Raw genomic sequence first — 15844 nt, 5'->3', positions numbered from 1 at the left:
ATTTAATCTTAATTCATATTAAACTTGTAATATGAATTTAATCTATCAATATTTTAAACTGCTTTAAAATAATTAGGTATCTATGAATTATGAACCGCTTCACAATAAATAATTGGCCAAAATCAAAACCAAAAATAAAATTTTCTTTAAAATTTATCTTGGTAAAAACCGAAACAACCCAATAAAAAAAACTTTTCTCGGTATTACACCTAAAACCGAAAAAAAAACAATTTTTTTTTTAAAACTGCCCAATCGTGAACAGTAACAGAAACACAAAAAAATTTTTTTTTATCATTTCTCGGCTGAAAAACGAAACAAAAAGCAGAAACCCTATTTTTTTTTTTTGTCTCGGCTAAAAAAAAATTAAAACAGCCGCACCCTTTGATCGGAAAAAAAAACGAACAATTGTTTAAAGTTGCTATTAACAAGATTGGCATATTCAACTTTTAATTTAAATACATGTTCAAACTAGATTATTCAAATTTAACCTGTTAAAAGAATATCTAAATCATGATAAAATCGATTATCATAATTGATTTGAACTTTTGTTAAATTAAGTTATATGCCAAAAAAACAGCAAAAACAATTCATCAATCCGACAAAACCGATTTCCATTTACATCTCGATTTATTAAATCGAAACATCTACAAATTATCATATTATTATCTTAAATGATTAAAACAACAATATGAAAAATCAAAATGGAATTCAAAGCAACAAAAAAACGAAAACATCTCGGCTGACTAGTCGAGGCAGTCGGTTGACCAGGAGTACTGGTCGATCGACCACACCGAGAAACGAAATCAGCTACGGCTCAAAAAAAAAATTAACAGCCGAAACCCTAATTTTTCGAGGCCAATTTTTTTGTTTACATCCAATTTTATGAAAATCATCAAAATAAAATTCGTGGCCTTGGCTCTGATACCACTTGTGGGATTTATCTGTATGCATCCCTTTAACTTTAAGGATTATAACGAATTTATAAGATGATTACGAGTCATAAAACTAAATTGCATAAACAAAAGTAGAGAATTAAGAAACAACCTTCGGTCCTAGCAAAATCGGCCTAAGAACAATATCGCAATGATATTCACCTATCAGTTGCACCCAAGACGATATGAGATATGCCCTTTGTGTTCTTGGTAGAATCGATCCCTAATTTCTGTAAATTGCTAGGGTTTTTCGTTTTTGTGTTTTAGATGAGAGGCAAGAATGAGTTAGAAAATTAGGTTAGAAAAATTCACTCCCTCATCCCCTTTAACCGTGTATGAGGAAGAGAAATAGGGTAGAATTTTTCTTCCTATTTTTTCCGGCCCATTTACCGAAATTAAGAGGATTATATCTCTTTTTTTCGGTTATACCACCTACCAAAATAAGATGATTAAATCTCCTTATTTTTGGTAGTTTACAAAATGTATATAAAGTGCATAATTTATAAATTGTCATTTTAATTTATTCCGTATTAATCAGTCTACTTACAACAGCTTGCAGTCGAGTTATTAATACCGGTCGATAATAATTTATTATGACAATATTGTATAATATATACTTTAACTATAAATATCGCATATTTATAATTAGCTAATTAAATATAACCGATTACATTTAATTACGAATTAACAAATTAATTCGTCCAAGCTATTATATACATTAATTAAATATAACTTATTATATTCAATTTACGAATTGACAGTTAATTCGTCTCAGCTTATATTATTTAATCAGCATTAAATAATCATCTCATCAACACAGTGACTAACTGTTTAGTCATATAAGGCATCAATGTGATTACATTTCCATAACCACATCTCTCAAACACATCCTTTAGGTGTGACCTTTAGGGACCAGTTGATCACCGCCATCAGTATGATAATAACGTCAAACTTTCTAGCAAGCCAACCGTTATTAGGTAATCGTTAATCAACTGATAAAATACGAAGTATACCCTCGTGAACCTATAATAGATTTATAAATTTTATCACACTAATTTGTGGAGGACACAAGCTCCAACAATTAGTATCTTCTAAGACCATAGATTCAGACGAGCTCTTCTTCGGACATGTTCCTGTTTCATGCCCTAGCCTTCCACATGTAAAACAAATCATTTTGAGTCCTTCGTATTGAATGGTATACACCTTACCGTATAGTCGAAACTTTGAGAGTAAAGGCTTCGACACATCCACCTCGACACTTAGTCGAGTAAATTGGCCTCTTTCGGCCGAGGCCGTGTTTTTGTCAATTCGAACAACTTTCCCAATCCTTGAATCTATTTTAGTTAAGAATGTTTCATTGAAGTACTCCACTGGTAGATTGGGGATACGTACCCATGCCGTTAAGAACTTGATAGAATCTTCCGTCGGAACGAAGTTTGGAATCCATTTCCTAATGGTTATGTAATGGTCGTCTATCATCCATGGACCTTGTGTAAGTACGAAATCATAATCATCCTTGGATGAGAATCTCGCTACATAGGAGGATCCTGTTAAATCGGTCAGAGTTAATTTACCCTTGATTGACCACTTAGCCTGTAATTTTCTCATTAGGGCCAAATATCCAATGTTTTTATCAAACATTTTTATAATTAGAGAGTGTCGCCATGGCTTTCGGATAATAGCTTTCTCCTTCTTCGTCAGGCATATGCGTGGACAGAGCGGATCTTCATCCTCCTGGACCTCTATGTCATCATCCGAATCCAATTCGATATCTTCTAGTGATAAATCATCAAAGGATTTAGGGTCAAAGCCGAAACCTTGGACCTTTTCCATATATGAAACAGGTGTCATTGATGGGGGTATCATACTCCAGTTCACACCTTCCGTTGGCTGGATTGGCGATGAGGAGGTCGCACGGAATTCCTCTAAATGCATAGTTTTTCGCTTTGCATTTTTCTGAATCAAGGACTGAGAAGTATTGCCATCCGTCGAGGATATACCGACATTGGTGGTGATGGTTTTAGAAGTCTCCGGGGGGAGACCTTCGTTAGGTTCAAGCATCGAAAATGAATCTAATGCAACCCAAATGTGTGATTAATAATGAATCTGGTGTTATTATGATGTTATTCCGGTGCCACTTTGATTTTTTTTACGACTTTGATTTTTTTTTTACCACGTGTTATTGTGCTGTTATTCTACTGTTATTCTGCTGTTATTGTTATGTTATTCCGGTGTTACTTTGATTTTTTTTACTACTTTGATTTTTTTACTCTTTTTTTTACCGCATGTTATTGTGATGTTATTCGGGTGTTATTGTGATGTTATTTCGGTGCCACTTTGAGTTTTTTTTACGACTTTGATTTTTTTACTCTTTTTAACCACGTGTTATTGTGCTATTATTCTTGTGGTATTCTGGTATTATTCCGATATTATTCTGGTGTTATTCTAGTTTTATTGTGCTGTTACGCCGGTGTTAATGTGTTGTGTGGAAAGCGGGGGGCCCACGGGGGCGCTTGGAAGAGAAGAGAAACAAGCATTTGCATTTTTGTTGGAGTCGCCACCAATTTTTATGGGAAATTGGAACCGTTCGAATACCTCGTGCCATGTCAAGACACAAAGTAGAGACATGAACACTAGGCAATCGTTACCCTTAGCATTCTATGTCTAGAATGACTCTCGTAGATGCCAATGAACACGGGTGCTCACGGAGATCTGGAGTAAGGGGTGAGGGTACGTATTAGGAAGCTCTTTTGATCGAACACCTAATCCCGCCCGCCTCGATAGCGGCCTCTACTAATGATTAGGGAAGTTATTCGTACTTGATATATCGTCGGCTATATGCATGCAATGCAACATCCAAGTTTTGATCCTAGCATATGAAGAATTAACTAAGTCGGTGAACAATTAATTAGCATACAATTGGGTCGAAGTAGGATTTAATGCTCAATTACATGAGAAAACATACAAATGATACAAGAAATATGATAAATACAACAAAATTACAATAATGAAAATTACAATAATTACATTGAGATAGGCGATTTATGTCGAAAATACCTGTAAAACGGATAATTTGAGAAAACGAATAAAAGAGTAAATTAACGAATAAAACATAAGGTGATAATACGGATAATAATTAATTAAACGTAAGCTAATTAACTAAGTCGAGGCAAAAACGGAGTTCAGTGACGAAATTCGGCCTTAACAGCGCAGAGAGAGCTGCGTCCTTTGGAATAAGCGCGTGACAGATTGCGCATTCTGTTTGACCACGATACGGCCGTGAAACCGGAATTGCGTGTTGTTAATATCAATTGGTAAATTTAATGATCGATTAAATTAGTTACTCAGATGAAAGTAATTGATAGGTTATTTACATATGATTAAGGGTCATAAAACAATAAAACATGGATGAGACGGATTAACTAATTAATTTACACGAAAGAATGATTGATTAGTGACATGGGTGAATGAAATAGACTAAACATGATGAATTAATGACAAATTAATGACGAACGTGATGAACAAACGATGAATAACAAGTGCAAATATGTCAACGACGAATTCCAGAGACTCAATATTGATTGAATCGAACCTCTAAAACCCGAATTGAGTTTGAAAACCCACAAATATTGGTTATAAGGGATTTAAGTCGGATTTAACAATGACTTATACGAACTAATGATGATGATTAATGATATACATGCGAAATTATTAAACTATTAAGTCGAAGAGTTAACAAACAAACGAAAACAAATAACAATTGAACGAATTACAGAGGATGAACGAAGAAGAAAGGAAGCGAGAGGCTGGCGGCCTCACGAAGAGGCGCAGCAGACATCTGCGCTCCTTCAAGAGGCGCGGCGATTCTTTGCGTCCTTTCTCGACGGTTATCTACTGGAAATCCGTAAAAAGAGGTTTTAAAGCAGGGTTTTAGAAATCAGTTTTAGGAGGTATTTTCGACATAAACCTTACAATAATGATACAATAATTAAAATACAATAAATAAAAGAGAGATTATACACCCTCAGACTTACATGTTGACGAAACGAGAAGGACTGAGATATCGATTAGTGATGCTCGACGCGAATGCAAAGAAAGTGCCCTCGTAAGAGGAAAACGATTAGATTAATTAAGTTGATTGATGTGGAGTTGGTCAAATTGGTCGGTCATGCAAACGAATTTGGTACTCGAAGGATCCGAGCTTACGTGGTCGAATGTTCAAGCACGTAGACGCCAAAAAGTAAGAACAAAGGTCTAGAATGCAAAGGGAGAAGAGAAGGGCGGACACTCGCGTGAGAAATATGAGGAGCGAAGGCTCCTATTTATACTAATCACGTGAAGGAATTATGGTAAGAGTTGGATATGGAAGGAAAGATCCGGAAACAACCGACTTAGGTTAAAACACGGAAACTTGGACAAAAAGAAAGCCCTGGGAAAAGGCGCAGCAGGTGCTGCGTCCCTTGGAAGAGGCGCAGCACTTGCTGCGTCCTTTCCTCAGCGGGTTCCTCATACGCAAGAAAGCGCGTTTGACAGCCTGTCGTATTTTAGGCATAATTTTCTCTACAAGACTCGGATTAAGGTGATTTCACTGGCGTTGGAAAGCTAAGAAAGAGATCTAGAACTTTCTGTGAAATAGGCCTGACCCAAAAAATCCGTTATGACCTCGTAAAACGGGCCTAAAGTTTGGGTTGTCATTTTAACTAAATGAAATGCACATTTTGTAATGTAAACTTTAAGTTTAGAGCAATGAAGTGACATGAGACTCAAAATGAGATATAATCTCAACATTTTATGACATCCTAACCTTAGGTAGACAAGGACATTGCTTTGACTCGGGATTTGACGGTTTTAGGAAATGAAGACGGTTTTTGACCCGGACTCCAAATGTACTCTAATTACTGCCAAAACGACTGTAATGACACCTAGATGACAACCATGAGGTAGACATAAATGTTTGAGCGATCACTTGACGATAAACTTACGAACTGTCATAAATCGTTCCGCGTACCAAACATGCGGCCCAATCATCACCGGGTGGTTTGCGGGAGGTGCGAAACGAGGTGTCTCTGAGCCCCACTTTGACTGAGGCTTGGACAAGGCGAAAGTCAAAGTATAGCCATCAGGTCAATCGAAGATTACAACCTGACGATTATGGCGACGCGAGGCGGCTCAAGGGGTCTGAGCCAAGGACCTGTCGTCGGAAACATTTTAGAGTCTGTCGACTATCGGGGAGGGTCGTTTAAAGCCCATTAGACTACGTAAGGAAGCTCGCCAGGCATAAGAAGAGACCATACCTGAGACTTCTTTCTCGAGATGCTTCTGGAGGTGCGTAGGAGCTAAGGTTAAGCGTAGGAGCTAAGGGTAAGCGTAGGAGCTAAGGGTAAGACTTAAAAGATATATAAGGATTGTGCTGGGTGTGGGACCCTAAAGGAAAGCATCGTCGGGAAGGAGGTCAAATATAAGTTCAACTTAAGGGGTAACCAAAGTTTGGGTGTAGGAACTCTAAGAAAAGGTGATCCTAAAGGAATATGATCCTAAAAGACATAAGGTGATCCTAAAGGAATGTGATCCTAAGGGTAGAAGCGTATTTTAAAGGAATGTGATCCTAAAGGGTATAAGTATTTGAAATCTAGGGAGTTTGGGAACTTAAAAGAAGCTAGGTGTGTGAACCTGGGTATATGAACCTAAAAGGACGGCTGGTATGGGAACTTAAAGGCTTGTGAACTTAAAGGAATTGGGATCCTAAGGTTAAGTTTAGGAACGGGTGGGTTACTAATTCTTGTTTTAAACGCGTGCGCTTAAGCTTTCTGAGGTATGAGAACTCCAAAGGATTTTATGGGTTTATGAACCTAAGGATGTTGGTGTGGGAGCTTAATGGTTTATGAACCTAAAGGAAGCCATTTTGGGATCTAAGAATCTAGGGAGTAAGAATCCTAACTTTGGGTTTACGAACCTAAGGAAGGAGTGCTGGTTTGGGAACAAGAAATATTGCAAGTAGCAGGACACAGGCGGGAACTACTGAGAGAAAACTGCTTGGGTCGTCTTCGAGAAATATTGTAAGTAGCAGGACACAGGCAGGAACTTCTGAGGAGAAAACTGCTTGGGTAGTCTTCAAACAAACTTCGGAAGAACGTTGGGTCAATGTTGATCTCCATGTCTCGAGAGGAAGTGACTGTCGGTCGTGAACTCTCGTTGGGGAACATAATCGGGAATTTATTTCCATGTCTTGAGAGAGATTGTCTATCCGCTTACTCTCGCTTGGGGAAAATATAATGGAGGCGTGTCGAAACACCTGTCGGGAAATACTCGCTCGTTGTGACAAGCGAGGTCTTGGTAAAGTACTGCTTCTAATACTTACCTGCATGGTTAGTAGCCACACAAGAATGCAATCTAATATATGCACGTAAGCAATTATCACATGGACCTCGAATGAGGAAACACATAAGTTTTGCAAAAGTCGTTTCTTTTTAAAAGTCGTTTAAAACTTGTTCAAAGAAGTTTGTCGTTTGTAATGCGTTATGCATATTCAATGGGCTTTAGACATAGGACTTGACATGACACAAACCTTATATGGACGTGACGCGAAATGTAGACTTAGGTTGGACGGACGCGACACTAACTAAGATTTGACGCGACACAGGGATGACTTTGACAGACTTTGCTTAAGCATACGCAACCCCTAGCCAAGTATGGGTGACAATGCGTATCAGTTCCAAAGATATAAGAATTGCAAGAATGATGAAGGCATATAAAGGCAAGGCATGAGCCATGGATCAGCTGTCTACTAGGACTTCTTCGTCGTTGCTTGCTGTAAAAGAGAGCCCTCTTGAGGCACGATGACTTGGATAATTGATCTAAGATCTTTGTCATTGTCCGGACCGAGTACTAGCTAGACTTAGAGGAAGGAATAAAGGAAGGGTGGCATCTCGGAAGAGAAGCCCCCAGGATGAGAAGATGGATCTGGAATTCGGTAAAAAGGAGGCTGGGCGACAATAAGGAGCCCCCCGTATAGAGGTGTTGGTTGTGGAAAGGATGGTTATGAAATGGAAAGGGATGGTTGATAATTGAGGTTGAATGTTTATGGTTGGTGTGATTAACAATTGAGGTTAGAAGCTTATAGTTGTGATGATCGTGTCCTTGAGAGAAAGTTTATAATTAGGATGGTTGATAATTGGGGTTGAAAGTTGGGATGGTTGTGTCCTTGAGGACTGCCTACGTATTCACGTGAAGTGAAATCAAACCAAATCGTAGTTCTGAGGTTTGGTTAATTTTGTTTGGGTGTTGTGGTTGTATCCTTCTTGTGTAAGAAAGGACTGCCTACGTATCCACCTGAGAAGGTGAAATCAAACCAGATCGTAGTTCAGGTGTGTGCCTAAGCTATGTTGTTAGGACCTTAAAGTGAAGGGGTCACAAGGGTGTATTCCTTTGGTGACTCGAAGAATCGATTTGAGATAACTCCCTCTGATCATAGACCAAAGAGGTATAATTAAGTTCTAAAAATTTCCTTGTTATGTGAGCACATTTAGTGGACCCTAAGGATGATATGGGTATGTCCCATTCTAGCTAGCAAAGTATTTGAAGACTCCGTGTATGGGTCAAGGTGAAACTGGATTGGATATTTGGAATGTGGAGCTCGGTAATAAGAGGCTTTGATAAAAAAAAATCTCTGGAGCTTGATTTTGTGGAGTTAATGCTTAATGGGGTTATGTCTTGTAATATGGCTTGGGAATGGAGTCTCTTGGCTTGATGTAGCCTGAGCACATAAAGGTAGGTTAAAATGATGTGGGTTCAAGTTTCCATGTCTTGGCCCTAAAGGATGGGTATATTTGACAAGCTTGAGAAGATTCTCAAAATTTCTAACTATTTCCCCATAACGGTCTCGAGAAGTACTTAGGGTGCGTGATGTGTGAAAGGCTTAGTGGGGTGCTAGCCGACCATCTTGATTGATGTCTTGATTCTATATAGACTTCGGCAGTATCTCGTATTTGATTTCATACTCGTTCTTGATTCGGATTTGGATTCTTGGTCTAGAATATATCTCGGCTTTTTGCTCAGATTCATGATTCAGGTTTTTGAGGATAACATTGTCTTTTGATATTGACTTGCTTGATTGATCCTTCTTCTTTTGAATCTTTTGTCTTGGATTACAGGCATAATTGGGGTCTTGGATATTGACCTCAGTTTCTCTTGATTGAGCCTTTGTCTTTGATCGTGGCTCGTATCGTCTTGGATTTGCTTGTTACCATGGATTTGGGTCAGACTAGCACTTTTGGTGTGAAATAGGTTGGTCTTTTGGTAACACGGGTTGTTTATTGTGGGGAATGGGCTTGCCTTCCGTCATAGATTGTAAACAAGGGAGATGGTCTGGATTCGTCCTAGAATCTCTGGATATAGCTCGTCCTAGACTAGGGTTATAGTGAGGTTTCTATTGCCAGACATGGAATAGGTAAAGAAAGAACACAGAGTTTCGGGTCCTCTACAACTTGGAATGGAACATATCTAAGTGTACTCACATCGACTGTCATGCATTGTTGTTGTCATTTTAAAATGTCTCAAATAAATTCTTGTTGTCACAGGAAAAGGGTAGAGGAAGAGACAGGATAGAATATGTGGATTGAAAAGTGTGCTTTTATTGAAATGGATAATAAATGTATTTAACATAGACTTGAGAAGACGTGTGACTCGTGGGACAGCCCCCATATTGCCACTAGAAATGGAAATGAAGAAAGACGCTAGAACAAACGGGGAAAGAAAGCCTAAGACTCGGACTCGGACTTGGACTTTGACTCGATTTCAGATCTAGACTCGTAATCATTGGCCCATGCTTGAACATTTTCTCTTCCAGCAATTGGCTTTGGCATCTGACTTTGAGAATTCACCCATTTGAACACCACGTCCTCATCATTGGGAATATTGAAAGGATAATAGTCAAGAAAAGTTTCTTGATAAGTGGTATATCCATGAGGATTGCCGAAGTTGTCTTGTGGGTTAAAAGTTGAGAGGGACAACTTCCCGTCTTTGATCATATCCTGAATGACATTTTTTAATTTGTAGCATTTCTCTGTATCATGCCCTTTGCCCCTATGATATTTGCAGTAGGCATTCTCATCCCAGAACTTGGATTTCCTTTCTGGATCTGGTGTAGGTCCAATAGGCTTCAACATTCGTTGTTCCATGAGTCTCTGAAAGGCATCGGCGTATCTAATACCAATGTTGGTAAATTTCCTAGGAGGCGTGCCCTTCTTTTCGGTAGTCTTTGTAAATGACCTTGGAGAGTTGTTAGGAATGGATCGTTCGCCAGTTACTTTCTCCTTAAGACTGTCAAATTGAGGGTTTGTCTGGACACTTTTCATCTTGAGAGGTTGGGCATCAAGCTTCTTACCCATTTCAGCAAACTGGTTCTCTTTGTTGGAAAGCCGAGAGTTTAGACTATCAATAGCTCCTTCTATCTTGGAGAATTTGTTGTTGAAGGCAATGGAAAGCATGAGCATTCCATTTTGGATATTGTCGTCTTCAAGGACATTGATCTCTTCGTCATCATGATGATTGAGGAGATGATAACAATCCAGGAATGATTCTTCATCATGTTTATTGATATTAGACCCAAGAGGGTCGATCTTCTTGTATTTCTTGGCGGAAGGTGGCTTAGGAAGCTTGCCCTCTTCGATCATATCTTCGATGGTGTGTTTCAAGAGAAAACACTCTTCAATATCATGGCCTCTACCTTAGTGGTATAAGTAGTATTTGTTGCCCTTCCAGAGGTTCACCTGTTTCTCTAATGGTGGATCCGGAGTCGGCCCTATTGGATGTATCTTGCCTTGGGCAGAGAGTCTCTTCAAAGCATCAGCATAAGACATGCCTAAATCGGTAAGCACCCTTTTATGCCTCCCAGGTTTCTTTTCTGCTGTTTTCGGCTTTCTAGGACGATGGTTATTGCAAGAGGTAAGCTTTGGACGACCTAGATTAGGGGTTTCCCTAGTTGGCATGTTCTTTTCCGCCATTCCATTTTCAAGGGTGAGGACGCGAATGCTCAAATTTTCCACTGTAGCTTGAACTCGTAGGATCATGGCATAAACGTCTTGGAGAGACACGGTGATGGTGGCTTGATCTGCTTCGTGACCTTGATGATTGACGGAACTTGTTGGATTCCTACTCGATAGAAATGACGCGCATTATAACTCGATTCGACATGGGATCACGCATACCAAGGCAACAAATAAAATAAGGGATAAGATGACAAATCTAGACTTGACTTGTGAATTCGTGAAATGTCGTGAGCGACTTCTCGTGTTTGAATTCACGGTGCTTGACTATAATTTTAGACTCGAGTGTTAACTTTGACGGAGTGACATTTATATGGTTGACTGGATTGACGGGATTGACGACACATGTTGATTCTAGACTCGAGGTTTGCTTATATTTTTTTTTTCGGTAAAATGTAAGTGTATTAAAAATAAATGTCACCATACAAGAAAAGACGATGGGAAATGACCCAACCCGACTTTCTTAAGACTTAACAAATAGAACCAAAGACTCAGCCCAAACAAATTGAGTAAAACACTACCGACAATAGTGTTATCATCAAAACCAGGTGATTTCTGGTCAAAATTTCACCATCTTCCCAAAACTGATCAGTTGCTCATCCACCATTTTCATCTATTGTATGCATGCAATCTCTCTATCAGCTCTCTATCACTTCTTCCCATTTGCTCCTGAAAACTTAAGGTACGATTCGTTACCTCCTTAATAACCCCACTTGTTACTTTTTCCGGCTTAATCGACAAGCTCACGTTTGCAGACCGGTTCCATTTGTCTCCATATGGCATAGATTGAGGCATTTATCAAAGCATTTATGATCCCTCTTTGTATCCCTGAGCCAGTTAATCCCTTACGCCATTCTGTATGATTGTTTGCAGGAATGATCTCCCTGATCTGCTTGCCAATGAGGCCAATTATCTCGGAGCTATATTCGCATTCAAAAAATAGGTGGGATTCCGTCTCTGAGCCCATCCCACAGATCGTACAGGTATCATTATCACCAATCCCCAATTTATGCAATTTGAAATTGGTTTTTAAGGCTTTGTGAAAGTAGATCCAAGCTATGAACCCATGTTTAGGTATCGTGTATTTGGTCCAAATTAGACTTTGCCATTGAACCTTTCCTCCTTTATTTCTGATGAAGTTATAGCCTTTGGCAATCGAGTATTCTTTCCCTATATCCAGATTCCAAGTATTCTGATGATATGATTCCTAGAAGAGGGATTTGATCTGGCAAATTTTCCTCCACGACCAACTAGAATTACTTGAAGGACTATAATCCAACCACGGCTTACCTTTTATGTAGACAGTGTTGACCCACCTAACCCATAAATGGTCAGGCTTAGTAGCTAACCACCAGAACAATTTCCCAACAGCTGCTTTGTTCCAATCAGTGGCACAGTTCAGTCCTAATCCCCCTTCACTCTTAGGTCTACAGATTTTTTCCCAGGAAACAAGAGGTGACCTCAGGTAGTCCACCCCTCCGTCCCAAAGAAAATTTCTGCATATAGCCTCAATTCTATTGATCACTCCAGCAGGTAGTATAAAGATACTAGCCCAGTAGTTGTGTAGGGTCTTTAGGACAGCTTGAATCAAGATCAGCCTACCTGCATAAGATAGCTTTCTAGCCCCTAAATTCCTGATTCTCTGGACAACTTTATCAATGAGAGGCTTGCAGTCCTTTGCATTAAGTCTTGTGGTTTTGATAGGGACTCCAAGGTATTTAAAAGGGAGGGCACCCTCTACCATACCTGAGATCCTTAAAATTCCTGTTTCAAATCAGCATTTACTCCATTAAAATATGCATTAGACTTGCCCTTACTCATATTTAAACCTGATGCCTTGGAGAAAGTTGCAAAGGATCTGAGAATTGTCATAATTGAGGAGCAATCTCCTTTACACAATAAAAGTAGGTCATCTGCAAACATAAGATGGGTCAGCTTCATTTGTTTGCACATTGGATGGTAGTTGAAATCATTTGCTCCAGTAGTATAGGTAAGGATCCTTGAAAGGTATTCCATGCACACAGTAAAAAGTAATGGGGATAGGGGATCACCCTGTCTCAACCCTCTTTCTCCTTTAAAAAAACCAAACACATTGCCATTAAGATTGAGGGAATAATTGCATAATCCACCCTTGAAATTGCTCAGGAAAATTAAGGGCACTCAACATTTGATCTAAGAATTCCCATTCAACAGTGTCATATGCCTTCTGAAGATCCATTTTGAACAGGCATCTAGGTGAGACTGCCTTCCTTTCATAAAGTCTGATGATGTCTTGGCATATAAGTATATTCTCCATGATACTCCTCCCTTGTATGAATCCACCCTGATTTTGGGCAATCAGATCAGGAAGAATTCGAGCTAGTCTATTGCACAAGATCTTGGAGATGCACTTATAAATGACATTACAACAAGCAATAGGTCTATACTGAAGCACACTAGTGGGTCTAGGGATTTTAGGAATTAGAGTGACCATAGTTGCATTGATCTGCTTCAGAATGAGCCCTGATTCAAAAAAGTTCAATATTGCTTCAGTGATCTCCAAGAAGACTGCTGTAGTTTAGACTCAAATATGAGACCCATTGAGACTCATGTGTTGAGCCTCGGAACGTGTGACTCGAGTGTTTAGATTCTAACTGAATTGGGGTAGGGAGTCCAAAATGACAGCGTCACGCCTTAGGACTTGACTTGAATTTGAAAAGACCCAAAATGTAAAGGAAGACGAGTTTATGATCCGACAGAGTTTCGACTAGGACATAGTCGGTTTGAACTTTGACTCTAACTTAGCCCAATTGAATTTACACATTTACATTTACATGGTTTGAAAAAATATTTTGGTTTAATACATTATATTTTTTTTGTTTTTGTTTTTTTTTTTTTTACGTTTTTTGTTTTTTTTTTTTCGTTTTTTTTGTTTTGACCTTTTTTTTGTATTTAGTTTTGAAATGGGTTTTAGGCCCGAAGTTTGACTCGACATTTGGACAGAGTTTTGACTGGTTTTGCGCTAATATTGGGCTTTATTTTTCGAAATCTTGATTTAAAAGAAGGGTTTTGATTTTTGTAAAATCGTCATGGTTTTGTTTAGAAATGGTGATCACGTAAGGTACAAACATTTATACAAGCATTATAACGGGATGCTGAGTGCATTTAAATGGGTTTTGGTTTAAAGGGTGGGTTGCCATACCGAACAATCAAACCCGAAGTCTGTGGAGAGGCTCGTACCAAACAAGAGTAAGGCCGATTCCTAGTCCATTTCCTCAAGTAGCGAAGGTCCTTGATACAAACAAGAGTAAGCATCATGGTATGGATGACGTCAATCGCTATCCATTCTTAGGCCCAAATAAGAATTAGGACTGTTTAGACGGGACGATTGGTCGAACGGGTTGGGTTGGGCCTAGGAAGGCCGAATGAAACGATCTAGGAAGACCGAGTTATGAGAACCGACAATTGTCTTGTACAAACTATTCCCTAACCTTGTTCAAGTTTCACCCTTAGCTACACGTAAGTGTATTATCCCCAGCAGAGTCGCCAAACTGTGGACAGCGGGGGGCCCACGGGGGCGCTTGGGAGAGAAGAGAAACAAGCGTTTGCATTTTTGTTGGAGTCGCCACCAATTTTTATGGAAAATTGGAATCGTTCGAATACCTCGTGCCATGTCAAGACACAAAGTAGAGACATGAACACTAGGCAATCGTTACCCTTAGCATTCTATGTCTAGAATGACTCTCGTAGATGCCAATGAACACGGGTGCTCACGGAGATCTGGAGTAAGGGGTGAGGGTACGTATTAGGAAGCTCTTTTGATCGAACACCTAATCCCGCCCGCCTCGATAGCGGCCTCTACTAATGATTAGGGAAGTTATTCGTACTTGATATATCGTCGGCTATATGCATGCAATGCAACATCCAAGTTTTGATCCTAGCATATGAAGAATTAACTAAGTCGGTGAACAATTAATTAGCATACAATTGGGTCGAAGTAGGATTTAATGTTCAATTACATGAGAAAACATACAAATGATACAAGAAATATGATAAATACAACAAAATTACAATAATGAAAATTACAATAATTACATTGAGATAGGCGATTTATGTCGAAAATACCTTTAAAACGGATAATTTGAGAAAACGAATAAAAGAGTAAATTAACGAATAAAACAGAAGGTGATAATACGGATAATAATTAATTAAACGTAAGCTAATTAACTAAGTCGAGGCAAAAACGGAGTTCAGGGACAGAATTCAGCCCGGAACAGGCGCAGCAGAGCTGCGTCCTTTGGAATAGGCGCAGCAGACGCTGCGTCTGTTCCTGACCTGAATTCTGGCTGTGAAGCCGGAATTGCGTGTAGTTAATATCAATTGGTAAATTTAATGATCGATTAAATTATTTACTCGGATGAAAGTAATTGATAGGTTATTTACATATGATTAAGGGTCATAAAACAATAAAACATGGATGAGACGGATTAACTAATTAATTTACACGAAAGAATGATTGATTAGTGACATGGGTGAATGAAATAGACTAAACATGATGAATTAATGACAAATTAATGACGAACGTGATGAACAAACGATGAATAACAAGTGCAAATATGTCAACGACGAATTCCAGAGACTCAATATTGATTGAATCGAACCTCTAAAACCCGAATTGAGTTTGAAAAACCGCAAATATTGGTTATAAGGGATTTAAGTCGGATTTAACAATGAATTATACGAACTAATGATGATGATTAATGATATACATGCGAAATTATTAAACTATTGAGTCGAAGAGTTAACAAACAAACGAAAACAAATAACAATTGAACGAATTACAGAGGATGAACGAAGAAGAAAGGAAGCAGGAACTGCGGCAGCCTCACG

This window comes from Silene latifolia, chromosome 7 (genome assembly GCF_048544455.1).
Source record: "Silene latifolia isolate original U9 population chromosome 7, ASM4854445v1, whole genome shotgun sequence".
Classification (NCBI taxonomy): Eukaryota; Viridiplantae; Streptophyta; class Magnoliopsida; order Caryophyllales; family Caryophyllaceae; genus Silene; species Silene latifolia.
The sequence above is the reverse complement of the archived record's forward strand: the minus strand, read 5'-3'. Positions refer to the sequence as shown.